A 14,665-nucleotide genomic window follows, 5' to 3' on the forward strand; every position below is an offset into this window, starting at 1 on the left:
TGGTAACTCTAGAGCTAAAAAGCATAGGACAAATTCTAATCCATTTATCAAGGACAATCGCAGTGGGGAAATGCAGCAATCAATAAGCAGAGCAATGCAAAGAGCTTTCATGAGTCAACAGTGTGTAATCTTGATGGATCTATACATATATGCTGCCAGTCAGTATACACTGGCTTTCAGAGTGCTCAGAAAATCCACAGAGACTCAAGGGGCACAAATACAAAGTGGCCTCAGTTTGCCACAGGCATCTAAAAAAGAACATTAGAAAATGTGGTAAAACCTAAACTAATTTCCACATTCCCCTTCCTGTTTGAAGTCAATGCTGATATTGTACCACTCATAAGAGCTGATGCAGATAAGATATGCCGTTATACAGTCTACATGCATATGAGGATTGCACAAGAGATCAAGTATCTTAAATGACTATCTTAAATAGTTAAACTGACTTTGTAACTTCATTATCTAGTTAAATTATGCAAAGAAAAAGGTCATATATTACCAGCAAAAGAAAATTAATGACAGTATAAGTTGCAATTTGCCAAGAATCATACTAAACTGCTCAGAGATGTTTATTCAGATGCAATTTGAGTTTATGAAGAGGCAGTTTGAAGATTTTGGGTTCACCATTCACCACTCTATTTGTCAGATGTTTTTAACTTGGACAAGGGAAAGTCCGGGTATAAGGTTGGACATGTAATCTGAAGTTAATCAAACACACATCCCTCTGAAAGCCTTAAGATCTTTTTAATGAAACAATCCTTCTTTAAACTGCTGCCAGAACAGCATGAGAACAAAAGATATTACCTCTTCACAGCCCCGCTTGCACTAAAGAATTTGGGAGTTGAATTTCTTTTTTTTTTTTTTTTATAGTCGGCATCTAAAGGCTATTACAAGTCCTGCATTACAATATGCATGTATTCCCAGTGCCCTTAAGCAAACTTTATTATGCCAGATTTTACACTGTAAATCTGAAATTTGTCTTTCTAAATTGTCTTAAACATAGACATTTTCAAATGCTTCAAAACACCGTTAAAAAATGCTTCCTGATCAGTTAAACAACTAAAGTTCACATGTCGAGTATCTAGCTCTGACCATGACCGCTTCATCAATCCCAGCAGGAATGAACATAACCTACAGTAGCTCTGCTGTTGCCTAAAGAACAATGGATCTGCAGAAGCCCAGAGACACAGGATTACTCAAGAGTTCTATGCCTGCTTGACATGTCCATCTCTGTTATCACTAAAGAAGCCAGGACCGTCGATGCTTGGGGAACGGACAAAAATGTATTGAATAAAAGGTTCATAATGAATAATGAATATTTTATTCTTATTTTGTCACAAAACAGTGAAGTGCACCTTGTCAAATACTACGAATGTGATTAAATACTCCTAGAATAAGAAAATATGTTCAAAAAAGGGCCAAGGTTACAGTTAAGTGTTTACACAGAATTTGTTCTAACAATCACCAAAAGACTAGCTCAAAATGAGGCAAATTGATGGTCCTTGACTGGAGTGTTCATTTGTTGCATGCTAAGCTTCTTTTTTATATTGCACCTGCATGAACACAGAAAGCTGTTGGAGAGAGGAGTGAGTCAGGTGAAGAGCAGCAGGATGCTGTGAAAATTAACTGGATGGTGTTTTATCTCATTTATGAACAGCATTCAAATTTCTGGATCAAAAATAAACATATTAATTTGTAACACCTTTGCACCACAGCACACATGTCACTGGCAGCTGAAATATATCACTGACTTCATTACTACTGATACTATATCTCCATAGGGCTGGGCGATATGACAATAGATATCGTCTGGACGATAGAAAATGTCTATTGTTTTATGTGAAGATCCTATCGTTTATATCGCAGTGTCGCAAAACACGCTTTACGGCAGTATTTTACGTCACCGACGTGCCTTACAGCAAGTCCAGGCACGCGGCAGTGTTGCCAACTTAGCGACTTTCTCACTAAATCCAGCGACTTTCCAAAGTGTCCCAGCGACATTTTTTTGTCAAAAGCGACTAGCGACAAATCTAGCGACTTTTTGTGCCGTTTTGGAGACTCCGACAGGAAAACTCGGATCATTCTGCAGTTACTGTCCTCAACAAGCAGCAGGTGCTGCTGTGAGCTTCTCCCCCTTTCCAAAGCACAGACTGTCAGTCCAGTAACCCCGCAGCAGTCCCAGTGAGGGGAGGGGGAGACCCACATCCAGGGCCGGCTCTCCCTATACGCAAATTAAGCGGCTGCTTAGGGCCCCGCCGCCACTAGGGGGTCCCCGAATTGACTGTGTCTGATGGTCTGACCCACAGACTGCCATCTAACATTACTTGCTTCGGACTAACCTGGCAACCACCCAACACGCGTTGTAAGTTCAGTGTCGCTGATTGGGCGGCAGCCGCAGCCCCAGACATGTGTCAAAATATTTGGTTGGTTGATCAAAAACTGGCATCAAGGAGGATGTTTAGAAGAACACAAAAAAACCAAGATGAAGCGCGTTTATCCTTCAGGTGCGGAAAAAAGGAAAAAGAAGGAGGACAAACAAAAGAGAGATACGCAAGGTAATTTTTGAAAACATCAGTTGATTATTTTGTGGATACTACGATCGTGACTCTCATTTTTAAATGCACTTATTGTCCTTGATATATTCAGCTCAGCTGACGGTAACCAAATCGTTGTTGCTAATGCTAGCGCTGATTAGCTCAATTTCTAGGTACAGACAGCTTCTATATTGATGTGTTTTCTTGTATTATAGGTTAAGATTAAGCTCGGTTCCTGCAGCTTTCACATTGTTTATAGGATGAAGTAGAACAATATACTCACCCAGAAGGCTTTCCTGATCCAAACAGTGCTTCAGGACATGATGAAATATTGGTGAAACTAATGAGTTTTTGGACGATTAATGCAGTTTTAGAAGTGGCGCTATACATGCCATCCGAGCTCCTCAACTTTGGAGCGACCTGCCAGGGGAGATAAGGCGTACGGAGTCTGCTGCTTCTTTTAAGTCACTTTTAAAAACATACTTTTACAGAGGACAAAAAAAGTAGTGCCGTTTTGGCGTTTTCACATTTATTAAGGATTTCAATAGTAACAAAGTTGCAGTAGTAATGTGGCAAATCTGTAAACTTTACTTTGTCTACGCAGCAAAATTACTGTGTCCCAGCAAATTAAAATCAAATACAAACAAAATGTGTAAGGTTTTCCATACAGTTGCTGGTTTGCGATGGCAATACTCTACTAACCACCACAAGGCAGGGCCACAAAGTGATCCTGCTTAGGGCCCCCTGATGTCCAGAGCCGGCCCTGCCCACATCACTCCGCGGCCAGACGGCAGATGAATCGCACATGCACAAAGTCACTACAGATCCCACCCAGACTTACGGAGCGGGACATAAATGAAAATGTTTCTTCACTGTCATACTAAAATAAACCACAGCATTTAGCCTCTAGTTCAAAAACAGATTTTGGGTGTTTTATACTCACTTTTTGGTCTGTTCCACAACGTTATTCCTCTCTCCTACAACGTTGATTACAATTACATGCAAACTGGGAAACATGCACACGAACAACCAGCTCAAACCGACGAGCTTGTACCTAAAAGTGAGGGAACTTCTGTCATATGGTAGTGGTTTGGATTTAAAAAGACCGACAAGGCTCAGACTACCGTACTTGTAAGGTATGTCGCTGCCCGGTCCCATTCATTCATTGAATTTACCAAAAATATGCTATGTCGTTATGTATATCGTATCAGGATATAAAATAAGCTATATCGGGATATAAAATTTTGGTCATATCGCCCAGCCCTATATCTCCATATACAGTTATTATCCTACACAACTCCATCCCCACATTCCCCAAAACTACTAATGAAGTCCCCCAGTGAAAAACAAGTGTGAATGGCGGAGACTTCATTCAAGTCAATGACCACAATGTGAGCGAATCCACATTTAGATGATAATTATGCCAAATACAAGCCTCTGAAATAATCTCCCCTAAAGATCCTCTGATCCTCCATGAGACTAGATGGTGTGGGGCCCATTGTTGAGCGCCTCTGAACACAGAACTATGCATTGTGGTTGCTCTGGACTCAGCCAAAGAGCTGGCAAATCCAATTACCCTCAAGCCATTTCAAAGTCCATCTAAAGACAAATGTGGTGTCTTGTTGGGGTGTTTATTAGAGTCTGGCATCATGACTTGACCCGACATGTGATATTTGCACAATAATTAGATTAGACTACAATGGCATCCTTAATATTTACATGCTGAAATTGTGACATACTTTTATTATTTTGTCCAAAGCATATTGTCACATAGATAGAAACTGAAAACCATATATGAATGCAGTTGCAAACAAGCTACTACTGATGCTATGCTGTCGCAGTATCAAGAAAACAGCATGTTTGCAATACACAACAGGCAAATCAGATCAAATATGTCAAGAAGAGAAACAAAAAGGCATAGAAATATGGAATGTGAATGTGCAGTGACACGTATCTTGTCAGTAAATGCAAAGGAGTTTATTGAGATGACAGAAAATAGCGGTGGCAGTCATCAAAGTAGAGGTAGCAATAACTAGCAAAGCAGAACAGAAACAAAACACATCCAGAAATAGTTGCTGTGCTTTGGAAGTGATGTGAAGCTACAGTTTTGAAATACCAACACTTGTGAAGTCATGAAGTCGGAGAGGATGAAATCATTTCCTAGAAAGAGAGGGTGAGCGTATACTAAAAGGACTTCATATCAGTTGAATCATTTGAACATGGCTTATATGTTACTCTAAGAAAGTAATCTTTAACATGTGAGTCAGTTTTAAAAAATGCAACACTGGGAATGCGTGGGGGAAGAAAACACACCTGGACATGTTCTTGACCTTTCTAATTGGTCATCAGAGCGATCACAATGTGATACATGTTGTGCCTCTCAGCTTAAGTAGAAGTGGGTGGACTTTACCCAAATACAGCTGTGTTCCGGATAAACCCACACTAAATTAAGGCCATGCACACCCATACCCACAACAGCCAAGTTAACAGGGTGAGGCTATTAAGCAGTTTGACAAATCTGGCTCCTTTGTAGCTGCAGTTCTGTGCCAAAGCATGAGAATACTGGTCACAGAAAAGAAGATTTATGGAGGAGCAGGCACAAAGGCAAAGAGCTAACAAACCTCAGTCTAAAGCAGGGAGGGCACAAACTGGAACACACAATATGGCCTTCCACTCTCCCAGTGCCAGCATGACTAACCCTTTGTGTAACACACTAAGTCTACTCCAAATATTACTTCGAATCAAGGATACCGGAATGCATAACACAACAACAGCAGTCTGTCTGTGAAGAGCCGGGCTGAGAACGGTGATTTTTAGTCAATAATGCCTTTTTACTTTCCTTGTCGTGGGGATTTTTCAGGTAGTTGTGCACTGATGTTATGTGTCCCTGTGGTGCTGCAATATATTTGTACAGCCTGACATTACTCATGCCTCAATGGCCTTTACATGCCCGCAACAGCAATAGTTCCTAACCTCTGCCCAAGCTCTTAAAGTAGAAGAAAGAGGAAAATTCCATAGACACGCCACATAAAGTGGTATAAAACAGTATTGAGTCATTCCATCTCATTTCAACAAATCTGAGGAAATTTTGTTGCATGACCTCCTCTGATCATCTCCAAACTTTTTTTTTAACTATCCCAACATAAGAATAGATTACTTGCAAAGTTTTAACATCATATGATTGCTATTTGCTAAGTTATAAAATATTTAAATCCCTATTTTTCCACTCGGAAATTGATATGTTAGGTAGAAAGGCTTGATTTAGGAAGATAATACTGGGAACTGACTGATGATATAGACTTACAAGTGATCTGAAGGGTTCAAACACCTTAACAATAGAGCAGGAAAAAAAAATTTGGAATGAATATACCCATTTCTCTGTGGTACAGGGCAATTTAAAAATTTGGCGAAAATGGCATTTTTCAAGAATTTAGGCATTTTTTTCACAAATTTTAATAAGTAACAAGGTTCATATGTTATAAAAATCTCAAAGTACCTTAAAAGTTCTCTCTAACCTAAAAATATCCAAGAGCTAGCTAGTCTCCTTAGACCTCAAAACGATGCCTATTTATGAAACAGACTGAAAAACACCATACATATATTGGCACAGAAACCAATGTGGGACATGGAGTAGAAACATGAAACTTTGTCTGTATAACAATAAACATCCGAATAATTGATATCTGAAGTATCAACATTGTTTCTTGAATCCTTCATGGCCAATTTAACCAAGAAATGCACTATGTTTTATAGGCGTTTTTTTAGGAATTCTAACTAATATATTGCAGTTAAAATGAGTTATATTGCCTTAGGTCCCATGTAAAACATGTAATTTGTCCCCAACTTATCACACCACTATTTCTGTCCTTTGAACTGCTTGAATTTCTCTGAAATCAGGCCATCATCTGCACCAGATATGTGGTACTGTCCACCACGGCGTGTTGAAGGAGCAGTGATTGGACAGAGGATGTGGGCTGTAGGCACCCACACTACGTCATCCTTTCTAGGCCATGTGAACTTCTTGCTGGGACCTTTTGGGTGCATGAATTTCACTTGCAAATCTTCAAATTCAGCTGATAAGTCAAATACGATACCGAGGCTGTCCTGAGAATGCAGTCTGGGAGTGATGCCATTTCTTCTTATTCAGTTACTGTATGAAAGAAAAAACAATGTCTATATAATAATTAACTTCAGATATGCCCTTTGTAACTTATACTACGATGCTGATGCTTCAGATTCATCTTTCATCTTTAGTTGGTCATGTAAATGGTTCCTAAAAACAAAAACGAGGATCAAAATGTATAGTAAATTGATTCAGCAGTTGCTCATCTTTGGCACAAGAAACAAATATGAAAGTAAGTTCACACATACTTCACACATACTAGTTCCTCCAAAAAAAATTTGAACCGCGTACCATGTATCCCACATGCACTTTTTAATGCCTAAAGTTAGGCTATTTTGGGTCTACACCTGAGTTCAACAGCCTATAAATCAATAAATAAGCTTTATTTTAATGTTTTAAAACTTTTACCTTATGCAACTTTCATTAGTAAAGAAGAAAATTCATTCTTTCAATGTCTTTTCACAAGAATAAGTCCTAAAATAGAGGCATGAAAAACCCAAAATAAAGTCGCCCATGAAATAATAAGGATATTTTGGGAAATTCCACAGTCCAGTATTTTTTTATTTTCATTCATTTCTATACTTTTCTCACCAGAAGGGTAAAAGTTTTGGAAGGGGAAAAAATTCTGACCATGTAAAAGGAGTATAAATTGCTTTTTTTAGTAGTTTAAAACCCTAAAATCATAGGCGAGGATTAAGTTTGGACTGACTATGGGTATTAGATTAGATCATTACTGCTTATACTGTATGTTTATAACCATAATACTTTGCATTTGTTCATAAAATTACCCAAATAAAGCCCAAAAAAAATTTTGGGAGGATCTGAGAAAGTGGTGCAACAAGCATTTGTTGAATTGACATGGAATGACTCTATTGTTGTTTTAGATGCACAGTAGTTTAGAAAGGAAACTGACAGTACTGTTGTCATACAGAAAGAGACGACAAAACAAACTGAAACAGCAGTTCTGATATGAATAATTGTGAAACCCTGCAGGTAATAGCAGGAAACTGAAATTTTGACTTTGCTTACCTGCCAGGCTATGTGGCTCCGCGTTTCCTTCTGTATTCTAAGACTGAAAGCACCAGGACTTGCTGATTCAGACAAAGCCACAGGGCATCTTAAGGCTGCAGCCAGTTTTCCTGCAGACAAAGGGAAGCAAGAGACAAGAGGGCAGATGTCAGCCTAATGTCACCACGACATGCTCCTCTGACATCCTGCTTCTGATAAGTCAGGGATAGAGGCTAGCAAAAAGGAATGACTTTTTTTTTCTTTTAGAAACACCAAACCTAACACCAACAGTGTTAAAACTGACAGAAGCACAGAATAATTTATAATCAGCACATGTTCTAAATGTTCCACCTACTTGTTAAGATGTTGCCTCATGCAACAAATCATGAAAAAAGCACTACTTCTTTAGTTTATTCATTATACCGGAAACTACTCCAAGTGTCAGTTTTCGATCCTCCAACTCTAACAGTGCATAAAGTCCTTATAATTTCTGGACATGACATTTAACACTGTTTCGCTCCACAATCGTGATTCCACTACAAAAGCTGCTGAACACTTGGTACTGTGCACAAATGAGCATTGGATAGAGCTGAGAGTCATGATGTTTGTCAAAGAATGAGAAGAAGGCTGGCCAGTCTCATGTCTGAAATATGTTTCCAGAGAAAGCAGCAGTATCCCTGGAGAGTGAGGGGCTCTGGGATCTTAATTTAAAAGAACAATAATTTGGCACAGTCTCAAAACATTTCTTTTTTCTCAGGTTTTTGGTATCTACTATGTGTGTGCCTTTGTATGTGCCTGATGTAATCTAGAGGAGAACCAGGATTATAAAAACCCGCATTTTAAGCACGTGTGCATTCATTGTATTGGTGGCTGAAAAGATATTTTATATGTATGAAGTGCTTTTTTCCCCCTCTTTCTCGTCTGTTTGTTAAACATAATTTGTTTACCTGCCGATGAAATGTTGACACAAACAAAATTGAACTGGCTGTAGAGTTTGTGGGAATTTAGCAGGGGGATTTAAATCAATATCCAACTCTCCTGCATTCTCACCAACAGCTTGAGCACTGTGTAAGAAAATTATCAGACATTTTCTTGAAGGGATCTAAAGACAAGTCCAGTAGTCACAGATAAGGTACTTCTTTTTAGTCGGTTCCTTCCTACAAAGCACCAAGCCGAAAAACTCTGCTCCTTCTTGATGTCTGATCATTTTCAGAGACATTCATATCACTCAGCCAAACAGCCAGTGTGCATTAATGCTGGCAGACTAACAAGCCATTCCAAACCCATTCTCCACAACACTGTCACGTCCCAACTCTCATTAAAAGCCATGAGTCAACAGAAATTAGACTTGAACCACTCCCCTGCCCTAAATTCATCCCTGCAGGCATGGCATTCTGGTTTCGTCCTCTTACACTGTAGTCTGCTCAGGCAAGAAACCAAGCTATATAAGGCATTGTTAGTGTAGAGCACAGTTAGTGGCTCTAAACTATTAAAGCCAAGGGCTTAGAGGTGGGAGTCTGTTTACACTGAAAGCTGTTTTATTTTTTGTTTTAAGAGGGTCAACTTGCTAAACATGACTCTGCCTTTAATGTACAATCCAACACTAATATTGGCTGCCAGTGGGCAGAGGCTGGGGGGGGGGGGGGGGGCGAACAGGGTCGGTCTGTGAGAAAACATGCAGGTGTGTGTGTTGTACACATGTCAATATTTGGGTGGGAACCCACATGTATTTGATGAATTTGTATGCTTGGATTCAAACTGTTATTTTTATTAGTGATTAACCTTCAGAGTATTTTCTCGATTTCTTTATTGTTTATGTAACATTTAAAAAATAAAGTATCACATTTTGCCCAACCAACAAAAAGAGAAAAATAACAAATCTGCACATTTCTGGAGCTGCAACCTCAGAAAGTCAAAATCAAATAAACTTAATAGATACACAAAGGAGGACTAACAAAAACAGAGAAGGGAAACAAAGAGATTGAGACACAATAAGTCCCAATAAAGTCCCACCTTCAAGTTAAACCACAGTAAAAAAAAAAAAATCTAAATGGCCCCATATGTACCATGAATATAATATAATAAAAATGTAATAAATATTGGTAGAGTCTAGCCAGTTCTCCCCTGGGCTTCCTTTTACTCTTAGATTTAGCCTTGACCACTTCCTTCCCTCTGGCTCTAATGGGGAGTGCACAACAGTATTTTTGTGTCAGCAGATAGCTAAACAGCTCCATGTGTCTCTTTAAGCCACTTAAGCAATGGTAATCAGGACAGATACAGAACTGAGCACACCACGCTACTGCTACTGTGATGCAAACTGTTTTATTGCATCACTAACAGCATTACTGCAGTTTGCTGCCACTCCTTGAGCTGTGCCTGTATTATAATGGCATCGCAGATTTACAAGCTGCTGTCATGAAGCTATGAAGGAAAATCTTTCATTCATAAGGTTCGGGAAATGATAACTCCACAACCAAAACCGAAAGTCTGAGTCGACCTGACAAAGCAGTGTAGTTGAGAGTGTAAGATTTTGAAGGTTAAGACATGAACACTGGACAATGTGCATGTGCACTGGGCCTTTGATCTTCAACTCCAGCTAAGACTAAGAGATCCCTCTGGGAAGGAAACATGCCAAACTCAACAGAACCTGAATCTTTGCAGGAAACTAACCCCCAAACCACATATGACATTATCGTATTAGGTTGGGAGCATGTAAAGTTTCAAAGACACTGACATGCTAGCTTATTACCATTCTGTTCACGTGAAACAGGCCACAGCAAAGGAATGTTTTAAAGAAAAAACAGTGTACAGCTATTTCTGCCATTGAAAACTGAAATGTAAAAGAACTACCTAGTTTTTTTCAGCTGACCAACATTGTTACTGAGACAAGACCCTCTTTTCTAGCCAGCCACTTTAATTTTTGTGGCAAACAAAACACAAAAGTTTACACAAAGTACCTTTTCAGACTGCCAATTGCACTAACAGATGGGAAATAAAAACAGTCGGGTCCTAACATTCGCTAAACATTGTCATGTCGGCATGAAACACACAGATGTTTGTCCCTCTCAGGCATGTGTCTAGATTGGTTGTGTGTCCTGGCTAAGTGGGCAGGGAACCCACAGGAGGGGCAGCTGACTGTTTGCAATGGTCCATGGAGCATGTCTTCAGGCCAAGATCCTGTTCCCAGGACGACAACAAGTTCACCATGACCTTTACAAGTGCCTGGAAAGTCTGGTATGCCAAACAAAAAGGATTTTAGAAATGAAATCCAGTCTCTATAAGGTTCTGAAATGTATTTACCAATACTCTGATGAAGGCACAAACATTTGTCAGAGTTGCAAGTTAAACAACCAACACACTACTATCTGCAAAAATAATGCCAAAAACTTTTAGAAATAACATAATCAAATGACTTGCACGTCAGCTTCAACCTACCCTAAAATAAGCCAGCCAGTGTGTCTCCTTGGTAAAAGGATTATGTCAAGACTCAAGCATCTTGTCGTCTAAGTAGACTCTGACAAGTGACTTAGTATATAATATTTGTGGAAGAATAAGCATTAAATCCCAAATGACAAGACAAATGACTGGAATGGAGAGCTTGTAGTACATTAACCATGATGTCATTATTGTGCATCTTGGAGCCAGGGCAGAAAAAGAATCAGATCTGATCCGAGAGCCAAAGTCTTGCATCACATTTAGGTGCCATCAGACACTATATTTAAATATGATCCTGCAGGAAGACAGAAAAAGGAGTCTGACATCTCCTGGGCACTTGTTACTTAACAAGATCCTCTTTTATCACAGTGTTTACAAGAAGTGTTTCCTATTTCTTCCTTCAGTAGTATTTATACATTTTCTCCATCTATGTTCGTCCTCCAAGTCCCCGACTTTCTTTTACCCTCTCTCCATAAGGTAATGCCCACTGTTCAGCTCCCAGGGTGGGCAGCTGGCTCTGCATCTGACACATCTGAGGACAAAAGGGAAACTCCAGATTGTCGTGGTGAGGGCAGCCACCCGTGGCAGTGCTCAACAGGATTCCGGTTGTTTATGGTTGGCACTAATTACAGAGACGGCAAACTCACTAAGCCTGAGAAACTCCAGTTGGTACAAAGAACTGGTTTTGACAGAAAAACACAGAGTGACCATTAAGACTGCCTCCATTTGCAGCAAGCCAGATAAAACATGGAGTGATGTAAACTCAATAGGGCGGCTTAAAGACATCACTCAGGATCAAGCTGAGACTCCCTGGGGAAGCCTATTAACTTCTGCAAGAGCACAATGCTTCTGCTTTATTGCTACCCTGAAGCATGTTGTAGTCGGTATATGGGGTAGGCAGGCATGTATAGAATTTAATTCAAACTGCAGGCCACTGTAAAGATAATCATGAAGATAATCTCACACTTCAAGCTTCAGTCATAGGGGCAGCAATTGGAAAGTGTTGCATTGAGCTTCAAAACTGATCTTTTTCCGGTGAAAGGCCTATGTCAGTGATATTGAATCAGTAATGATTTTCAATAACTTCAACCATGCTGAAATCACACCTAGTACCATCACAAAACTCTTATTGACTGGTGCATCCCTTCAATACAACAGGTACTGAAAAAAATCATTTAAAAATCATTCAACGGCCAAATGTCCAGCTTCATAAAGATCTAGGTACATGTTTTCATACCTTTACAAAACACGTGAATTTTGCCTAGTTGTTGTTCACCAAAAACTGAGGAACAAAGGCAAAATATTGGGATCCATGCCCCCACATTTTTACAACATACTCAATCTTGACAACCGTACATATATTCCCTGTTGCCTACAAAGGTTTGGCTGACAAGTTAATTGCACGCTGGACACCAGAGGTTGGCATGTGTATGAACAGCAGAAGTTAAAAAGCTGAAATCTCTACAGGAAAAGAAGGGGCCTTTTGAAGACAGATGTTTGTTTGAGCAGACTAAAAGAATGGCATCAGGTGTCAACCTTAGAAATTCAGCAAATCAAGAGTGTTGAGTAAAATCCAGCAAGCAGTCCCTTTGAAAAGTGCACTGCAAAGGAATGCTCAGTCCAAACAGAGCAGCCCACAGCTCAGCAATTAAACACTCCACTATGTTGCACTTTCATCTCTGCTTTGGGTCGGTTAGAATCCCTTGCTTCATACAGTGATAACTACCTACCACATTTACTTTTTTATTCCTGCTGAATGTAAATCAGTAACGACAAGTTATGCTTTAGAATAAGAATGCATTTGATTAAAGTGCAATAAATAATTTACAGTATGTGCTAAATTTTCTCATAGAAAAGGCATTAAAAATGTACTACATATCAATTATAAAACCACAAATATATTTGCCATACAATAATATATATAGACCGATCGGCCACAATATTAAAACCACTGGAATGAAGTGAATAACACTGCTCATCTCATTACAATGCAACTTTCTGCTGAGAAATTTTGGATATTACTTTGTTATATACTATCCGCCTAACAATTGTTGCAGATTAGGTACACCCCACTAATGGCATCAGGACTCCCAAATGCTCGCAGCTTCCTCCTAAGCAGGACAAAGTGGGAGATGGCTCAAGGAACACAACAAAGCAACAAGGGCATTAACGTGGTCTCCAAACTCCCAACATCCCAATCTGACAAAGCAAGACCAACCCGCAGAGGCACCATCCCATAACACACATGACCCAGGAGGTCTGCTGCCAACATCCTGGTGCCAGACACCACAGGACATCCCTAGCAGTCCCGTGTCCATGCCCCCAACGGGCCAGAGCTGTTTTGGCAACATGAGCTGACACAATATCAGACAGGTGGTTTTAATATTGTAGTGGATCAGTGTATACACACTTTAACATGTGCAGGCAAACCTGTTGGATGTGCTTTCTCTATTTGATAGTGGTCTTTATGTCTTTTGAGCTGTATTTGACATTTTGACAAGCCTGTTTAATTAAAGCTTTTCAAAAAGAAAGCCAGCCTGATTAATATGTGTGTCCTCCTTTCTGTCATGCTTCCACACTTAGCCTATTTCTAGCTCATACAGTAAAAGTAAATTAACTTGTATTGCTGAACTAGCTGAGATGTAACAGGGAATTCATGTGCGTGTGTGCAGAGGAGATTGGTTTTAATTAAAAAGAGAGCATGAGTGTGAGCATGCATGGTTGACTGTGTTAGCCCTGTGGTGGATTTGATGACCAGTCCAGGGAGTACAACACTTCTCATCCAATGTTAGCTGGGACAGGCTCCAGCAGCTGATGACCCTCTACAGGATAAACCAGGCTAATGAACAGATGTGTGTGAGTGAGACAGAGAGATGAGTAAATAATTACCCAATTTCAAACTACCCACTTGCTGAATAACATGAAAAAACTGATTACAATTATTTAAAAAACACAAAGAATAGTGAAATTTCACTTTATGATAATAAGTATTTGCAAATCTTACTGTTACACCATGAAAGACAGAAATATTTACATTTCTATTTAAATTATAATGGATATCAAGTTAACAGAGTTTTAAATAATTTGCTGCCCAATGACCATTAGTGTACCACTTAAAAGCATGCAAGTTTACATAAAGTATTTCATAAATGATTTTGAAACCAGCTGTTTTTGTTATTTGAAACATTAATGCATCAATGGTTGATTGGTCAAGGATTCCCGTCCATTCCTGGCAAGGTTACCAACACTGAAGAGTGCATGCAATACGAGAATCACTCAATAAATTAATCTCATTCAAATCTTTTCGGTCACAGAGTAGACAATCCAACAGTTCACAGTGACCCTGAATAAAAGGAATAATCTCTTTGCTTCACTTCATTTTAAATCACACTTTTTTCAAAAACGATTCCCACCTACTGAATTCATTTCACATTTTCACTGGCACATCAAACAGAAATGATAACACAAGCAGTCTAATGCAGTGTAAAGAAAATGTTATCACTCAAACTAGAGGTTTCAATCCTCTTGGGTTCTCTTCCACCTCAAAAAAGCCTCTTTTCTTTTT

At 39.4% G+C, this 14,665-nt stretch overlaps 1 protein-coding gene across 2 annotated transcripts in view; it reads right to left on the bottom strand.

Annotated features, from left to right (window-relative positions):
* Positions 1–14,665, bottom strand: part of peak1 (pseudopodium-enriched atypical kinase 1) — a 113,225-nt gene that overhangs the window by 83,329 nt on the left and 15,231 nt on the right. For both annotated transcript variants that reach the window (XM_022210608.2, XM_051951754.1), the window contains exon 2: positions 7,687–7,796. The gene's annotated coding sequence lies outside the window, so the exon portion shown is untranslated. The remainder of the gene's footprint in view (positions 1–7,686; positions 7,797–14,665) is intronic.

Source organism: Acanthochromis polyacanthus, chromosome 8 (assembly GCF_021347895.1).
Source record: "Acanthochromis polyacanthus isolate Apoly-LR-REF ecotype Palm Island chromosome 8, KAUST_Apoly_ChrSc, whole genome shotgun sequence".
In the NCBI taxonomy this organism is placed as follows: domain Eukaryota; kingdom Metazoa; phylum Chordata; class Actinopteri; family Pomacentridae; genus Acanthochromis; species Acanthochromis polyacanthus.